Source organism: Molossus molossus, unplaced genomic scaffold (assembly GCF_014108415.1).
Source record: "Molossus molossus isolate mMolMol1 unplaced genomic scaffold, mMolMol1.p scaffold_m16_p_7, whole genome shotgun sequence".
NCBI lineage: Eukaryota > Metazoa > Chordata > Mammalia > Chiroptera > Molossidae > Molossus > Molossus molossus.
The window spans coordinates 31493063-31510407 of NW_023425401.1; the positions used below are offsets into that span (position 1 = coordinate 31493063).

General features: G+C 41.8%; 1 protein-coding gene across 5 annotated transcripts in view; it reads right to left on the reverse strand.

The window, feature by feature from the left end:
• The window catches only part of DYNC1I1 (dynein cytoplasmic 1 intermediate chain 1), a 308363-nt gene that overhangs the window by 88200 nt on the left and 202818 nt on the right, over nt 1–17345 (reverse strand). The window lies entirely within an intron of this gene.

Genomic DNA, 17345 nt, shown 5'->3' on the forward strand with positions numbered 1-17345 from the left:
TACTTCACAGAGTGACTATAACAGACCTGAAAAACAAGATCCCTAAGCCTGATTTTCCAGCTCCCTTTGAATACTTTTCACCTTATTCAGACCACTCTAAAACTTGAAAATGTTTCTTCTCGCTCTCCCACACTGAAAGTTATGAGCCCCTTTGATTAGATCCACAGTTGTTGGCTGTCTCTATTAAATCAAGCCCCACACTTGAAAATGACACCAACGGTGAGACCAGCCAAATAATATAGGGAGAAAAGGAGCATGGCTCCCCTTCAGTTTCCAAAGGGTTTCTTTACATGTTAATTTCCTTTTGTAATCCACACGGGTGTGCTGGGAAGTAGGTTAGTGAAATGGACTTGATTCCTATTTCAGATTCTAAAAAAGCACCTGGATCCAGGCACTGTAGCCGGGAAAATGGGCAGACACTGGAAAAGAAGTAAAAAAAAACTCAAGTTCAAGCAGCTTCTGTTACTACTGCTGTGTGAGTTTGCTCGTGTGACTCAACTCCTTTAGGACCATTTCTTCATTTAGGTCAAAAGCCACTGCCCTGGAGAAAAGGCTTTAGGCTGCTCCAGCTCTTCCCAGTGCAAAAGCAGGACTGTAGTCCTGTAGATGATTCTTCATAAATAAAAGCGATTGGATTGGTATTAAGCTGTTTTCTGAGCTGGTCAGGGGGCAGCCGCCATTTGGGAAACACACACAATTTGTGTTGAGAGGAAGAATGGGAATTTTTTTTCATATTCATAGGGTACAGGTGTTGTTGCATCAAGATCCGTGAGCTGGTAGCCAAGACTGATTCTCTGTGTGAAAATCACTAATGATATCAGCTCAGTTTCCTCATGGGCAGAATAAATGGGCGCCTGGAATTTGCAAGCCTCACAAGGGCAGGAGGGCACGTGCTTCTTTTTTCTCTACGTCGTGCTTTGTGCCTAAGACAGTGTCTGAGAACTAGTAGGTATTTGTATTCATTTCCCATCGCTGCTGTAACACACTGCCACCCACCAAGTGGCTTCAAACAATACAAATGTATTATCTTACAGTTCTGGAGGTTAGAAGGAGCAAACCTGAGAGGTGGCAGGGCCGCATTGTCTTCTGAAGGCTCTAGGGGGGAATCAATTGCCTTGCCTTCTTGCCAGCTTCCAGAGGCCGGCCGCCTTCCATGTTCAAGGCAGCAATGGCCCGTTGAGTCTCGTTCACATCACATCACTTCGATTCTGCTTCCATCACCACATTTCCCTCTGAGTCTAACTCTCTTGCTACCCTCTCACTTATAAGGACTCTTGTGATTACATTGGGCTCCCCAAGGTAATCCAGGGGAATCTCCCCATTTCAAGATGCTTAACGTAATCACATCTGCAAAGCCCCTTTTGCCATGTGAGGTAATATAGTCACAGGTTCTGGGATTAGGAGGGGGACATTATTCTGCCTGCCAGAGGATATTTGATCAACTTGCAAATATTTTGAGAAAATGATAAACTTTAAATTATTTGTAAATTTAGCTAATTCCCATGGCTCATCACTAGCCAAAGTCATGGTCACGTGTATTCTGTATACGTCTGATCCCTCCCAGACACACAGCCTTCATATTCATTCAACCTCATGCGGTTGTGAAAAAGGATCTCTTACCCTTTGAGACAGCAAAGAGGGACCTGGAGAGTATTATGCTAAGCAAAATAAGCCAATTAGAGAAAGACACGTATCACATGATCTCACTTATACGTGGGCTCTAATGAACAAAATAAACTGATAAACACAATAGGTCCAGAGACATGGAAGGGGGGATTAACCAAAGAATGTATATGCATAACCCATGGGCAGACAATAGTGTGGTGAAGGCCTGGGGGTGGGGTGGGGTGGGGTGGGGCAGGAGCAGGGTGCAGGGGGTCAGTGGGGGAAAAAGGAGGGAGGTCAGTAATCCTTTCAACAATAAAGATAAATAAGCTTATCTCCAACTGCTACCCAACCCTTCTCCCACTAATACAGTTTCAGGATAATTTTAGCAGGAAACCTATAGGAACTTGAGTGATGGACAACTACATCTTTTCATTTTGAAGTTTTTCAGTTGTTTTGAAACAACTGACATTTTAAGCCTGTTAATCTGTGTCACTTGGAAACAACTTGCACCAGTTCTCAGTTAGAACAGTCACAAGAAACTTGTCTTATCTTTAAGTTAATGGCAGCATTCAGAAAGGGATGACAACCTACTGTATTTGTCCAAGGCCAGTTCTATCAGTGGATCGTGCATAAGGAGTATCAAAGAGTCATTGGGAATAACTGGAAATTAATTAAACACTGTATTTAACTATGTTGACAGAAAGAGATAAGTAACAGAATTGGACTGAGGCACAACGGCACTTCAAAAATTCTATACCTCAGGCATTTTTTTCTTTTAAATCTGGCAACAAGATCATATTGTATCAGTGACAAAGTCCACAGATTTACTTCTTGATTATCTTAAGTACAGACTATCTCCCTGTGGCCTAGAGGAAATAATTGTGCAAGACTCACAATGTGTAGATTCTCCTAAGCAATTTTCTCTGCAGTTCTAGTAGGTCATTCGATATTTAGCACCTACTATTTGCACATATACATCTAAGGTGGGTTTAACAAAGCATATATATAACTCTCACTGAAGAATGTGAATTTCTATGGGAAAATCTAGTTCGAAGGTAAACAAATCTCTACTATATGTTTTTTCTTTATTTAATTCAATATTTTTGAACGTGAACCTTAAAATATAAAGAAAGTGGGCAAACTGATATATACAGAATTGATAATATTTAATATCAAGAAGCAGTACAAATAAGCACAAAATAAAGTTGAACTTCTAAATAACTACTTCTGGAGTCAGAAAATGTCATAACTTGATGGCAATAATGTCTTTCATATGGCAAATACAAGGTACTGTGGAAAGTTCTGTGTCTATATTCACCAGGTCAAAGGCGAAGTTGAAGAAATTGGTTGAAAGGCCAAAAAAAAAAAAAAGACTCCTTTTCCCAAGGCAATCAGACCAGGAAGGCAATAAGAGTTTCATTTTGCTGTATACCTCAGTTTTCACCCCACTCCTTCCCAAAATGCAGGCGAGGGCTATAGCTAGCTACAAGTGGTCACACATCTGGAAGACTATTTTAAAACACATTCAAAATGTTTTGACTACATGATGCCAAGCATCTGGCAATACAAACTTCTCTTAGATATTTTTCTTCTATAGAATTCCGTCTTGTGTAGACAGTCATTGTGCCAGATTTTGAACTACACGTTTTATTTGTGGAATGACAAAAATATATATGCAAAGGTAAGGTTTTCCTTGTGATTTTGATTTAGGTAGATTTAAATGATGTTAACAGAGTTGCCATTGATTCTCGCATTATTTGAACTCTCCCTCTGCCCTCAAAAGCCTCTATTGGTCATTCCCACCCCAGGAACATTCTCTCCCAGATGAACAGTACTCACTCGTCTAAATAGTAACTGACTTTATTGGTTTCATTCCACAGCAAAGATGAGGAAAAGCAAGGCTTCTAGTTTTCCCTGTCTAATACGAACCAGCCTTAGGAATACCTGTGGTTCACCAACCATCCCCAAACCATTTGCAGGATCTGGAGGTAGGAGGTAGGTATTCTTCATGTGAGGTCGCCTCCCTCTAAATGCAGACTAGCTCAGCCTTGCAAAGGCCGTTTGCACAAACTAACCTAACCATTCCTATCTCCACTCCACTTGCAACTTTTATATGAAGTCTTAAGTCTGGTGACACCACAGTGGGTAAAATATGCACGAATTATCTGAGTTTGGTAGCTTGCAATCCACCGCAGATCACACACTCTTGCTTTTGACCCAGGAGAACAGGAATAAAGTCATCCTCATCATGGGGCCTTGGCACCTAGCATGGTGCTAGACATAATGAATGTCTGCTGAATTGTTTTGGATAACATGCAGTCTGCTCCCGTGTGGAAGTAAAGATCATCATAATCAAATTTGAAATAAAATTAAACAGTAATCAGGTTTGAGCCTAAGCAGGGTTCGCAATTTGGATAGTCAGTCACAAATAGCTGGCTGGTGGGGCAGGTCTGCCAGAACCCTACTTGCAGTAGGGTGCTACTGAGAAAATATAAGGACTATACATATTGTAAACTTTGGAGACAGTGGAGTACCAGATTGCATTATTTAGGCTTCCCTGAGGCAAAGAATACACACTTAGGGGAGAGCATCATTCTGTCTCTTTCATGGAATATTCCCTGACCCAGCTGCTTCAGTCCTGCCAGGCACTGGGCTGGTCAGGGTTCTGGAGCATGATCAGCAACAGTGGCACGGCAGCAGTGGAGACCAGCACATGGTCGTGAAGGTCACTCTGGAGGTGACAGCCAGCTCTGGGCTGCCCGATGGGGAAGGCAATGGGGCTTGTGTGCTGGAGTCCCAACGAGCTGCCATTAGCATCACAGGTGGTCCTTGGAACCTCATTTACAAACACACTGGCAGCCTTCTTTGGGAGCTCCCAGAAAAAAAGTGGGGAGTTTGAAGAGCTCAGAAATCCTAAATTGCAGAAGAGGTGACAACTATAGAAATATGGTTTATACTGTTAAAAGGGTCTCATGGGTGCCATAGGGAAGCTTGGATTGGAAAGAGAGATTTCATACATAGGTAGAAAAAGAAAAAATGAATTTGCTATTTTATAACATATAATAATATAAGATACTGCTATTTCACTTTTAAATATATTCTAAATCAGGCATTTGAAGCAGTTTCATGAGTTAAAAACATACCTAAGGAAAATGTAGAAAGTATCCTAAAGGGTTAATAGTTCCAAGGTGGAGAATGTGTTTTAACTCAGAATTCCTCAAGAAAACCAGCTTTCTCTGTAGGCTTTACAAATAACAGCAATTGGTGGCTAATATTTCTAACCTTTAGTCAGTTTTATGTTGACGAAAAAACAGAATCAGGGATTATTACTCCTACAAAGACTGTTTAGACGTCCCAGTGACATGATCACTGTATAAAATATAATTCAAATGATCTCAGTTCAAACACTGCCCATGACAGTAAAAATCATTTAATTTTCTACTATGGAAACTATTTTAATAATTTTAACCGCTTTTTAGATTATATCAATTCTTTGAGATGAACTATGACGGAGAATCAAAATAATCTTTGTAAATTGAGCTCTATTGCAAAAAAATGATTTCCATTCTTCAGCAGGGATATTAAGGGATAACCTTTCGAGGGCCTTTTCCATGTATTTCTCTTCTTCCTCTACCTCTCCCGTCTTCCCCAGCTCAAAGAAAACCTAACACATGAAAACAGACTCTGCTTAATGACCCCCTTCCCTCTGCTTTCTCCCATTTTCTTTCATTCTCATTCCCAACTTTGCATCTCTCTTCTCATTTTCCTTTTTTCTTTCCGGGGAATGACCACCTCAAAGGATTAATTCAGAACAGGCAGCAGAAAATGGTAACAAGAGTGGGCAAATCAGGATGTGGATTTAAAATCAAGAGGTATTTTAGAGGAGGAGAGTTACTCAAATTAAACATATGTTAAGAATATGGGTTTGTTGTTCATGGCATACCTGCTGCCTGTGATCCCACCCTCATCGGATCAGCCTTCAAGGGCAGAGCATTCCCTGGTGGAATAATAAATACAGCGGCTTGAGTGGATATGGATCTAAGCAGCCCAGCAAGCTTCCTTTCCTCCTGGTCTGACTTCACCGTTGGAACACAGGTGGTAACTGAACTAGCTGAACCAGTGAAATGGATCGCGGCCCCTCCGGCTCAGAGCCAGAGAGAACAGAATTCAGGCTCCAAATGATCAGCCTTTGAGCATCTATAAATCCGAACATAGGACTTGGCGTGTATAGCAAACTTTGTTTTAACTGATACCGCCTATTCTCCAACGCATCATCTTTCTTACCTTGATACATGTGAACTACGCAGTAAAAATCCATTCATTGGTCTTTCTGAAAACATGCTGTGCATAACTTTAGAGTGTTTTTCTTTGGGCTAACATGCCATCAAGGGTATGGCAAATTGTGTTCTGTTGGTAAAAATAAAAAGCCTTGCTCTTTTTCCACACTTTCATTTTTCCCAAAGTATCGTATTTTGCAGCTCTCTGCTGTTCCAGAATTATGTACCCTCACGTTATTGACATAAACCTGTCAACCATACTCATTAAAAGTAGTAACTATGTAAACTAGAGATATAGGATATATTTGCTCATTTATGCCCTTCCTTACTATAGAGTTGTTTTGAGGTTGAGAGCAGTAATGTAATATATTTATGGGTTGAGTTCATTCCACTGATAAGCAAGATTCAATAGTCTTGGGCCCCTCAAGATAAGAATCCACGCAATCGACAACATTAAAACATCCATAAGGGTTTTGAGGGAAATATTTTCAATTTGGTACTGAAATAATATGGGTCTGAGAAGCTCAAGGGGCCCCTTTCCCATGTATGTTGACATTATTCCCAGAACATAAGAACTACCTAACTAGCCGTGAAATTGTTATAGACTAATAAGGGTAACCAGTTTCCCTTTACACTGTCTATAAAAAATAGTACTTGGCTGACTAAATGAATAGTGTTGGGAAATAAATATTTTCTAAGTCCCTCAAGCATTTCCTAAATGTATGTTTACAAACTACAATATACAAATAACAAAACATTCCTAACTCTTCATTAAAGCAATCGGGCCCTTGATGTTTGATTACTGTTCAGGTTATCACACACTCTTATTGTTCATATATTTTCACTGCAGTAACAATGTCCCAAATTAGCAGATATCGTATCAGAGGACCTGATATATGAAAGTAAATTTCTATTTATACAAAGAATAGTTTGGAGAGTGTACTTATTTGCTTAAAAAAAAAAAAAAAGATTCATTTAGTTATCTCCTTTGGTGAACCATAGATGATTTAAGAAATGGCCTTCTTTCTCTCTGTCATCTGAATCTGTGATGTGTTCCAGAACTTGGCTCAAATGTCCTTCCTACAAAGGAGAGAACATATTGGAATGTTCTAAAGGCAGGAGGTTTATGTTAAGCCTGTCTTAGTAGCTTTCAATGTATAGAGGGGGAAACACAGGGAAATTCAGTCCCAAAATTTAGCACGTCTTCACAATTTTACTAAGTGTATTAAAGAACATGAAACACAGAGAGGGCATGACCGGAAGTCTGGCTGTGGGGGAGGAGAAGGCAGGCAGAGTGCAGGTGGAACCTTCCTTTCCCTAAGCATCTTCCCCCAAATTAAAATCTTTTCAACAATTGTTATGGCAGTAGGTTGACGCAATGTCGTTACCCCTTTGATAAAATGATGTTAAAGGAAGCCCGGCTGGGGACAAAGACAGTGATATACAGGAGGAAGGGGGCTCATTCTCGCCCAGCTGCCCTGCTCCCAGACTTGGTCCCTTTGACATTCCAGTGTGACTTTGCCTTTTGGTGACGAGCAAGCCTCTAGGCTGGATGCAAGCACACTCGGAAGCTCTCCAGCACTGGTCCGAGGTGGGGTGATTTGCCCTGAGACAGCAGCGTGGGCAATATTCAAGCAAGGAAGGACAATGACTTGGCAAGGGAAGGCAAAATCATTCGAGAGAATTCAGGGTTTGAATAAGGAGTCAGTCCAGAAAACCACGAAAGTTCTTTCAAACTCTGAGATTCTATAATTCTCTATATTAATAGGTCTCATGAAAAAAGTATTGAGTCATATATGAGAAACAAGCAGCCCTGGCTGGTTTGGCTCAGCGGTTGCAGCATCGGCCTGTGGTCCAGAGAGGCCCGGGTTCGGTTCCTGCTAAGGGTGCATACCTCGGTTGCAATTTGTCCCCAGCGGTGCGGGGGTCAGCCACTCGATGTGTCCCTTGCACGTCGATGTTTCTCTCTCTCTCTCTCTTCCTCTCTCCCTCCCACTCTATCTAAACAAAAAAAATGGAAAAATGTCCTCAGGTGAGGATTAAAAAAAAAAAAAGTCCAAAAAAAGAGAAACAAGCACACAAAAAACAAACAAACAAAAAAAATCCGCCCTTCATTCTCCATTTGGTAGAACATGGTTAAAATCTTAAAATAGGGATTTGACTTAGCTGGGGTTTATATTTCTGTTTACTTAAAACATGATGAGGAGATGAAACACAAATATAACCTCTGGTTACAAATATTAAGTGGGCGTGGCTGCTGAGCTACGGGTCAGTAGTTACGATTTGCTAATACAGTATCTCTGTTGCTAAAGCAAAATTAAATTAATTTTATACTGCAAATCTCCATGAATCCACACAAATTCTGTGCACTTCTGTCTGTTCCTTCTACCCCAGATTTTTCTGTGTGTGTGTGTGTGTTGTGCATGTACTTTGCTGTTAAAGGAGCACATTTGCTTTGATTGTGGAGCTCTTTCCAGACACTAAAAGCCACAGTTCTAGTTTTTATGCTTAGAAAATGCTCAAAATGTGTTCCTTTCAGGGGGAACTAAATACTGTGCCACCTCGGAGAGTCAAGTCCTTTCGAGCCCATCCACTGTGGCTGGAAACCTGATTTTATTTTTGCAGAATCTTTGTCCTGTGTTTTCTGAAAGGCTTTGAGCCCTGAGATGAACATTCTTCTAGTGGCAATTTTAACATAGCTGAATGCTTTTATTTGGGTCGCAGGTAGCACACATGCTAATGTACACCATTAAATTAATACTGTTCCCATACAGACATTCTTTTCCAGGAGTTGTTTGCCAGCTGCCCAGCTGTGGGATCAGAGGGTGAGATACTTTTGATTTTAGACACAAGAAAAGGGACAGGGGTGCCAGGCTTTTAGTGGTGGGGACTTTCGGGGCCCTGGGGTAAGTGCTATACATCTCGAGCCAGAGGACACAGTGTGCACCATCGCCAGTCACACAGAGCCCCCGCCGAGGTTAAAATCCACATGTGAGGCAAACTAATTTACTAAAATGTGGACCAAGAGCAGAATCAGCCAAAGGGAAAACTTGTGTGTAAGCTGCTTATCTGCCATTCTTAGGACAGTGAGGGGACCCTGGCAATGCTTTGTAGGCTTTAGGGACATTTGGGCCTCTCTCTGCATCATGCTCTGGAGTGATTTTTTCCTTTTTTTTTTCATGCCGTCTCTGTAACACAACCTCTTTACACAGTTTATCTCAGGAAATGACAATTGGCTGTCGAATCCCATACAAATTGATTGGGTATGACAGCTTACAGGAATAAATCTTCAGAGAAGAAAGTTTTTACTTATAGTCTTGTATTTTCAATCCTTTTTTTTTTTTTTAACCCCTTTCTTGCTTAATTTTATTATTTCAATTAGATCATTTAAAAATCAACACATCACATACCAACCTCCCCTAAGAGCAATCATAAGATTTGATGATTTTTCTGATACACAGGCTAGGGTTTCACATTTGCATTATTTTATCGGCTGAATTAACTATGAATTCTAAACCGAGCTAATGCCGCCATGTGTTTTTAAACATCTCTAATCGAAACCATCTGGAGAGGCACGGTTTTGCAAAGGCATCCCTTTCAGGACACTCTGTGGATTTTGTCACTGCTTGAGGTTTTGGCAAACCATCAACATTACTATAATTCTCTTTCATGAAATATAGCTTTTGACTAGGATTTTAGAGTCTTGGGTGTGTGTGTGCATTTATATGAGTGTGGGTACTTGTGTATAATTTTTTTGCTCCTGTCCCTTTCTCTTTTCAGAAGACCATATTTCTAACAAACTTACTTTAAAGAAATAAAGGTTTGTGTTGTCTGTAAAAATAAATTTCATTTCAATTACTGAACATAATGTCAGACTAAGTTATCAAGAAGTGAAAAAGCCCTGTTAAATAACACACCTCATTGTACACTGCGGTTGGAAATACTTTTTAAACCAGTCAAAAGAAATCAGCTTTAGAGAACAACAACAAAAGAAAGTGTAGATTTTTAAAAAATGATCATGGCAACAATGATTTGTAACATGTAAGATATAAACCCAGTACATTTATAAGGAGATTACAATTAAAAATTGGCTAAATCGTTTACCTAAGAAAAGCAATGTCTTGTTGAATTCTTTGTCTACCAATGAACACACCATGTTGAATTCTTTGTCTACCAATGAACACACCATTTAAAAATTATAAATCAAATATAAACATGGTAAAAGCATAGACTACTTGTTATAACAAAGGTTAAAAACCCCAAGTAAAGATGATGATTCTACTTGCAAAAACTCTCTTGGATAATAATGTTTGCAAATCATTTCAGAAATCAATCACAAAAATAGCTTTTTGCCCAGAGCCACTGTCTGAGATCAATTAAAATAATAATGTGACTATTGGGGAATATCAACGTCCCTATATTTATTAATAACATGGGATATTCAAACAACTCCTTTCATTCAACAATATTAGGCAAATCATGCACACGCACATGCACACGCACACACACGCACACACGCACACACACACACCAGAAGGTTTTGGTCAAGTCTGTAGAGAGGAATAAAAGGGTTTACCTTTTCAGAAATAAATTGCCTGAAGCGCAGAAGTGGGCTGTGCCTAGAATATAACGATGCCAAAGCGATGCACAGGCGCCCCCTCAGAGGGGGGGCAGCCTAGAACACTCGGTGGGTGCTAATGGCCTGGGGCACACCACAGCCCACCCCTTGCTGCTCGACATTTCCTTCCCCGACATGGGGCCTTCTGTGCCCACACCTCTGAGGGGGAGGCTTGCCTTTATCCAACTTTCCATTTAGACTAGCTGGTATATTTTAAAACCTGCGTCTGCCTGTATTAAAATGTTGTAGGGTAAAGGAAAAGCGCACTCGATATTCCAGAGAATGGAAGCCCCACCTAGGGGTCCTGGCTGGGTCCTATGACTAGAAAGGACGGCTCTTAGCAGAGATGCTAATCTGGTTTTAGATGAAAAGTAGAATGCCCGGGAGCCCCGTCTGCCCCCCTCTTGCTCCAGGGTCCACAGGGCGGGATCAGCTGGGCAAATGGCCAGCTGGTCTGTACAGACTTCAGTGCAGCCACACTAGCTATGTAGAAACCGGAAGGTTCCTCCACAAGGCTCCTGCCCGAGGCGACTGGTGAGTAATTAAGCCTTGGAAGCAAATGCATGTGTACCTAACACACAGCGGAAGCAGAGTAGCGGGGATGATGTGTAGCCATGCGCACCAGTACACCATCACCGGCTACTAAGGTGTTGAGATCATTTTGCCCTTGTTGGCTGCGTGCTTTCCTCCAGGTCCTCCCAGTGCTCCCCTGCTGCCTAGCCATCCTGGTCCCTCCCTCTCTCAGTCAGCAACTAAAGACGTGCTTCCTGACACCACGAGGGCCCTCATCCATGCTATTTGCACAGGGCCGTGTAGATTGTTATGTAGTTTGAATTTCATCTCTGCATATTAGATAATAATTATAGCTGACATTCACTGGTTACTTACTCTGTTCCTGGCACTAACAGCTGCGTATGTATTTATTTATTTTACTCACAGGCGTGACTTGCCTAAGGTCACAGCACTTCCAATTTATAATCCCAGGACCCAAATTATAATCCCAGGCTGTAAGACCACATAGCCCACCCATATCCACTCTGTGCTTAAGTGCCTCCTAGCACTCAGGAAATATATCACCATCATCTAGTTATGAATGAAATGTTTAAATAATTGGGATGAGAGAACTTTGGAATTGCCTCAGGCTCCCTCCTCACTTGGCATTTGTATATAAAAAGCACACACAGGGATTTTACTAGCGTGAGAAGTGCTGGCCAGGTGATGGGAATTAGGGCATGGTGGGGACTGGGGCAAACCGAAGAGTTCTTTTGGAGAGAGGACAGCCTTTTCTCAGCTCCAGCCAATTGTTGTTCTGAGTGCCTGGCCATGGTGGGTACCCCATAAATATCTGTTGAATGAATGAGTGAATGAATGAATCTAAGTTGGGTGAGATTTCTTTAGGAATATATTCAAGCAAGAAAAATAAGAATGCCACGGTTTCAGCTTCTTCCTGTAGGACTCTCACATCGTAATAGTGAAGCAACCAAATATAAAGAGAAGACTTCATTTTCTCAAAGCCTATTCACCTATTACTACGCACCGAATTATGTCCCCTAAAGCCCGTATGTTGAGGCCCTAACCCCCAACATAATGGTGTTTGGAGACTGGGCCCTCATGATGGTATCAGACACCAGGGAAGCTTGCTCTCTCCTTCTGCCTGTGAGGAAATGGCTGGAAGGCAGTTGATTTCAGGACAGAAGACTGGCTGGCACCTTGATCTTGGACTTACCACTTTTTAGAACTATGGAAAAGTTGTCTTTTTTCACTGACTTTTTTTCTAGAGAGAGAGAGAGAAACATCGATGTGAGAGAGAAACATCAATCAGCTGCCTCCTGTATGCCCCCCCACTGGGGATCGAGCCCGAAACCTGGGCATGTGCCCTGACCGGGAACCGAACTGGAACCTCTCAGTCCATGGGACGATGTTCAACCCACTGAGCCACACCAGCCGGGCGCAACTGTGGGAAAATTATTCTGTTGTTTAAGCCACCCAGTCTATGATACTTGGTTATAGCGGTCTGGGAAGACTAGTACACCTATACTATCTTTTTTATCCTCACGATAACCCTAAGAAGTAACTCGAACTCCATCAGCATTTCCCTGAGAGCACAGTGAGGCTGGTGGCCGGGTGGGGAGGACCGGGAGTGAAGGCCAGGAAGCTTCTCATCCTGCTAGCTGGCTCACTCAGCCACCTGTGCGGTACACGGTGTCCTTCATTGCTCCCTTCAGATAAGGAATCATCTATGACACAATTCTGCTGACAAGGCAGATTTCCCCAGGTAAATCCCAACGATGAATTGCGCTTCCTCCTGTGTTACTTCTTGGAGAAAATTCCAGAAAGAGGGCAGATAAAGAATGGAAGCTGGCAAGGCAGTTTCTCTGCCTCCAGCTTCCTGGGCCAAAAGCAGAAAAAGAAGTTCCTGCTGTTTGATTTAATCAGAATCAGTGTCTAGCTCAAGCCTCCGTCGGGGACGAGTCAGCCTCAATTGGCATAAAGGACGTGTTTCCGAAGGTCTGCATTTCATTTCGGCGTGTACACTTCAGCTCCCTCCTGCTTCTCCTAGGCACAAAATAGCACTGCTCTGCTGCTGCGCCTCTCCTGGGTCCATATAATTTGTATCTTTTATGTCAGAGCTTAATTTTACCTTTATGTTGTCTGCATTCTTTAATTTTCCTTAATTGTATACTTGGAAATGTGTTATCACAATGTGTATGACAATGGTTGAGGTTTCCTCTTCGGGTTTCTCCCTCCTGCAGTAGATTCAGCATCGCCTTTGAGGACTATTTGGGTCTTACATTAGTTAGCATGTTCTTGTCCATGGACTCTGTCCTCCAATTACTGTGTCCTTTCATTTTGTCATCCCAGGGATGCATTTTGAATATGTAGCCCTAGTTGTCAAGGAACGTTCTAGTCATTGAGCCCCTTCCCCTTGGTTTGACTTCTACTGAGAAACCACTCCTTGCCACATCTAAGAGAAAAGCTTAGAAAATTCCTTTACTTTTTTTTTTTTTAAATCAGCCAGGCCATAAGAAAATCACCCTTCCTTTAAGTCAAAAAATAATAAAAATCCTTAACTGACAGTCTAACACTGCTCTAGTCATAATGCACCTTGGAAAAGGCATTTAAATTAATTTATATCTTTGTGTCTATAGCTGGTTTGTTTATTTCGATTATGGACCACAATCTGGGCTGGGGGAAGGACAAAAACCGATGGCAGAAAAATCAAGTTTGTTGAAATGAACGTCACGGTTCCACCAGAGGCTGGAGCAAGCCTTCTTTCCACGACACGACGACAAAGACTCCACAGATCCCCCAGCTCACTCCCGAGGATCAGAGCCTCAAGCCCCAACTTTCTGCTCCTCCCCTGACCGCCAGCCCATCTTCCCTCCCGTGTCTCCTCGCTCCTCCCGGGGTGAGGGTGGGGGAGTTGGGGACTGTCTCCAAGGTCGGCAGGAGCCTCACACAGAACCACACGCTGGATGGCTAAAGCCATGTTGTATGGACTCTTGATGAGAAGTGAAGCCACACGGGGGGGACTGTAAACCCCGGCACAAAGGAGGTGAGTGAATATCACCCCCTCCACGTTCTTCTTTCTCCCCGAAACAGTGAGAGTTCAGGTCACTGTCAGATAACCCTTAAAAAGAGAACACTCAGAACAAAGAAACAAATCAGGAAAAAAAAAAAAAAGTAAAAATAAAAACCTCTGACCAAGCCAAGCCTCTAAATATAACTTTTCCACTTACCTCAATGCAGATAATTCTAAGATATATATTTCTGATTCTATTCATTCTGTTTAAAAGAGAAAGACCACACCAGGGCAAGCAAGGCAGGGTGGTCAGGACGCATAATCTAATGACAGTGTGTGAAGCCACTACAGAAGACGGCGGGACCAGATGGCGGTGGGGCCGCGGCTGATGCCTACGCAGAGCCCACCGAGAGTTTCCAAGTATGGACAGCTCTCCCTGAAATGAAAATAGAACATGCAGCACCAGAGCCCACACTAACTATTCAGTTTCGTAAAGACACCAAACTGCCTGTGGAAGTAGAAGGTATCTGGCTTTGCTGTTCTTCACAGAGACAGGAGCCATCTTTCCACAGTCAGGTGAGAAGTCTGTCCGTCTTCACGAAAGAGCCCTGACCTGATGTCTGTTTCGTGTGCATTGGCTTTCTAGTGCCTGACATGACCCTCTTCTGAGCCAAAGGGTTTGTTTACAATGATACACTTTTGGAAAGTATGAAGAATTCACCGACATCAAGAAATAGATAGCTACTGTGATTACTCAAAAAATGATAAAGGTACCATCATTGTAAGGCATCTGTTGCTTCTCCCCGTCCACAGTCCTCTTTCCTCCTGGTCTACCTGTCTAATTATGAAATTACTGTCACGTCGCAGGAGAGTGTGGAAGTACAAGCTACCTGAGTTCAGTGAGGCAGTGTTTAGAGGAGACCAGGTGCCCTGATTATTTTGTCCCTCCACTCCACCCCCACCCACTCATTTATCTATAACTTTCCTGACTGCTTCAGTTACACCTAGTTTGGTCTCCCATCCGTTCAGACACACTCAGTATTATTGCACTTCGTTTTCTTCTGACAACCATTGATATTTACCTGGCTTTTATCCTAACTTCATGGATATCAACTACAGCAAGGTGTGTCACTATTCCAAAAGAAATGGTACTCTTCAGCTCTCCAGTGCCCATTGTCCCTAGGTCATGCTGAATGTGGCTTTGAGCCCATTCTTTGGAAAAACAACTCTGTGTCTTCTGCCCATCCGCCACCAAAGCAGATCCCAGCGGTGAATGAGCTATAGAAAATATTCGTGTGTGTGTGTGTGTGTGTGTGTGTTGGTGGGGGGACAAGGTGGAAAGGAACAGGGGGGTTAGTTAGGAAATTTCACAAACTGGGTCAGGTAGGAGATGAGCATCAGAGCGATAAAGGCAAGAACGGCCATTCGCGTTTGGGCCAAAGGGGAGAAGGGAATTGTGGGCAAGAAGAAAAGTCCTCCCTTCTGGATAAAAAAGCCAACCACCTTTTTACCCTGTCATCCCTTTCTTCCTCTCCCCTCCAGGCCCCCGTGGTTTCCAACTGTTACTGTGTATTCAAACCACCAACGATTCCTGTGTATTCAAAGTAATTCGTGATGACTTTGGTCACACACTTCTTCCCTTTCTTTTTTTTTTTATCCTCACCCGAGGACATTTTTCCATTTTTTGTACAGATAGAGTGGGAGGGAGAGAGAGTATGGGAGAGAGAGAGAGAAACATCGATGTGAAAGGGACACATCGAGTGGCTGCCACCCGCACGACTAACCAGGGCCAGGGACAAACTGCAACCGAGGTACATGCCATTAGCGGGAACCGAACCCGGGTCTCTCCGGACCGCAGGCTGATGCTCTAACCGCTGAGCCAAACTGGCCAGGGCTTCCTTTTCTTCCTCTCCTGAAAGGGATCAACACTCTTTCCCTTTTTACCTTCCCAAAGCTGGTGATACATTCTGCCTCCTATAGTTAGATCAGCTTAAGATAAATAATTAAATCACAGAAACAAGGTGCTATAGTGGTATTCAACAATTTGGGTTTTCTAAATGTGTTTTTCACAAATATTAAGGGTCATTTATTTGAACTACTTATCATCCATGCCTGAGTAGCACAATTATGCTTTTCAATATCTTTAAACGTGTTAAATGGAGTAGCTTTTATGTGGTACCTGCATTGCCAGATTCTCGTGGCCTTTTGCACGTGTCACTTGATCAACCCAAAGTTGAAAAGTATTAGAATTCGCACTTTTCTTCTGTTGGGAATACTAGGTAGAGTTGAGAACCCCCCCATCTATTTCTAGTCACCAGATAAAACGAAGATAGTAGTAGGAATTTGGGGGACACAAAAATATTTTAGCATATTTTGTTAGGACTGAAGTACTTTTAACTTTTTAAAATTTACATCAGGGATATATTTTCTTCTAAAATACATATATTTGACCATTTAATGAAAAAACTAAAAATAAAATGAGATGCATGTTGGTGAGATCTTTAGTAAATATTTCCAAAGATACCGTAAGAAGAAAGAGAAGATGTTCTTTTCAGTCAATATTGGAATTAACAATTGTGCGATAAAACAGGGAATTTAAAAATTCCAGACACTTTTGAAATTGGTTCTTAACTCAGCATTATTATGCTCCTACTGACCTTTTCACTATGCAATGTTGTGAATATTAACCATATTATCAAATTGTTGTTGTCATAGACTACCTAGAGTCAGTTAATGTAAATTTTTATAAATAGCATGTACATTGACTAAAATAATATATTGTTGCTTCTTTTTTTTTTTTTTATAACATTCAAGATACGCTTTATGTAATATCACAATAGTTCAAATGGCACTGTTTTTAAAAATGTGCTTCTGCTTACCCTATAAACCTTTTAGTATCTTCCTGGTCATTCAGCAAACTTCTTAAAGTTGAACAAAATTAAGATTTTGTGCTTCTACGTTTACCAAAAGAGCATCTCAAACTGACAAATTTGATAATCTTTTTTTTTTAGAAAAGAAAGAAAGAAAAAAACTGTTCTTATTTCAAAGGTTCCAACAATAAAGCTTATTTACTATGCAGATCTAGAGTTCTTGCTGTTTTGAAGATAGCAAATTAGAAAAACATGGCCAGAGTCAGGCTGCCCAGGCAGGTTGAGGCTGGCTGGGGCTTTCACTGCAGCAGCTCCCGTGCCCCAGATTATATCTGCTAATGTTCCAAAGTCTAAACACATTTCGGTTCAAAAAGATACTCAGCTCTCAGATAGAAAATGGCACTAAACTTCCAAATATGAACAGGTTTTTACCCCCTTCTTCAACTGAT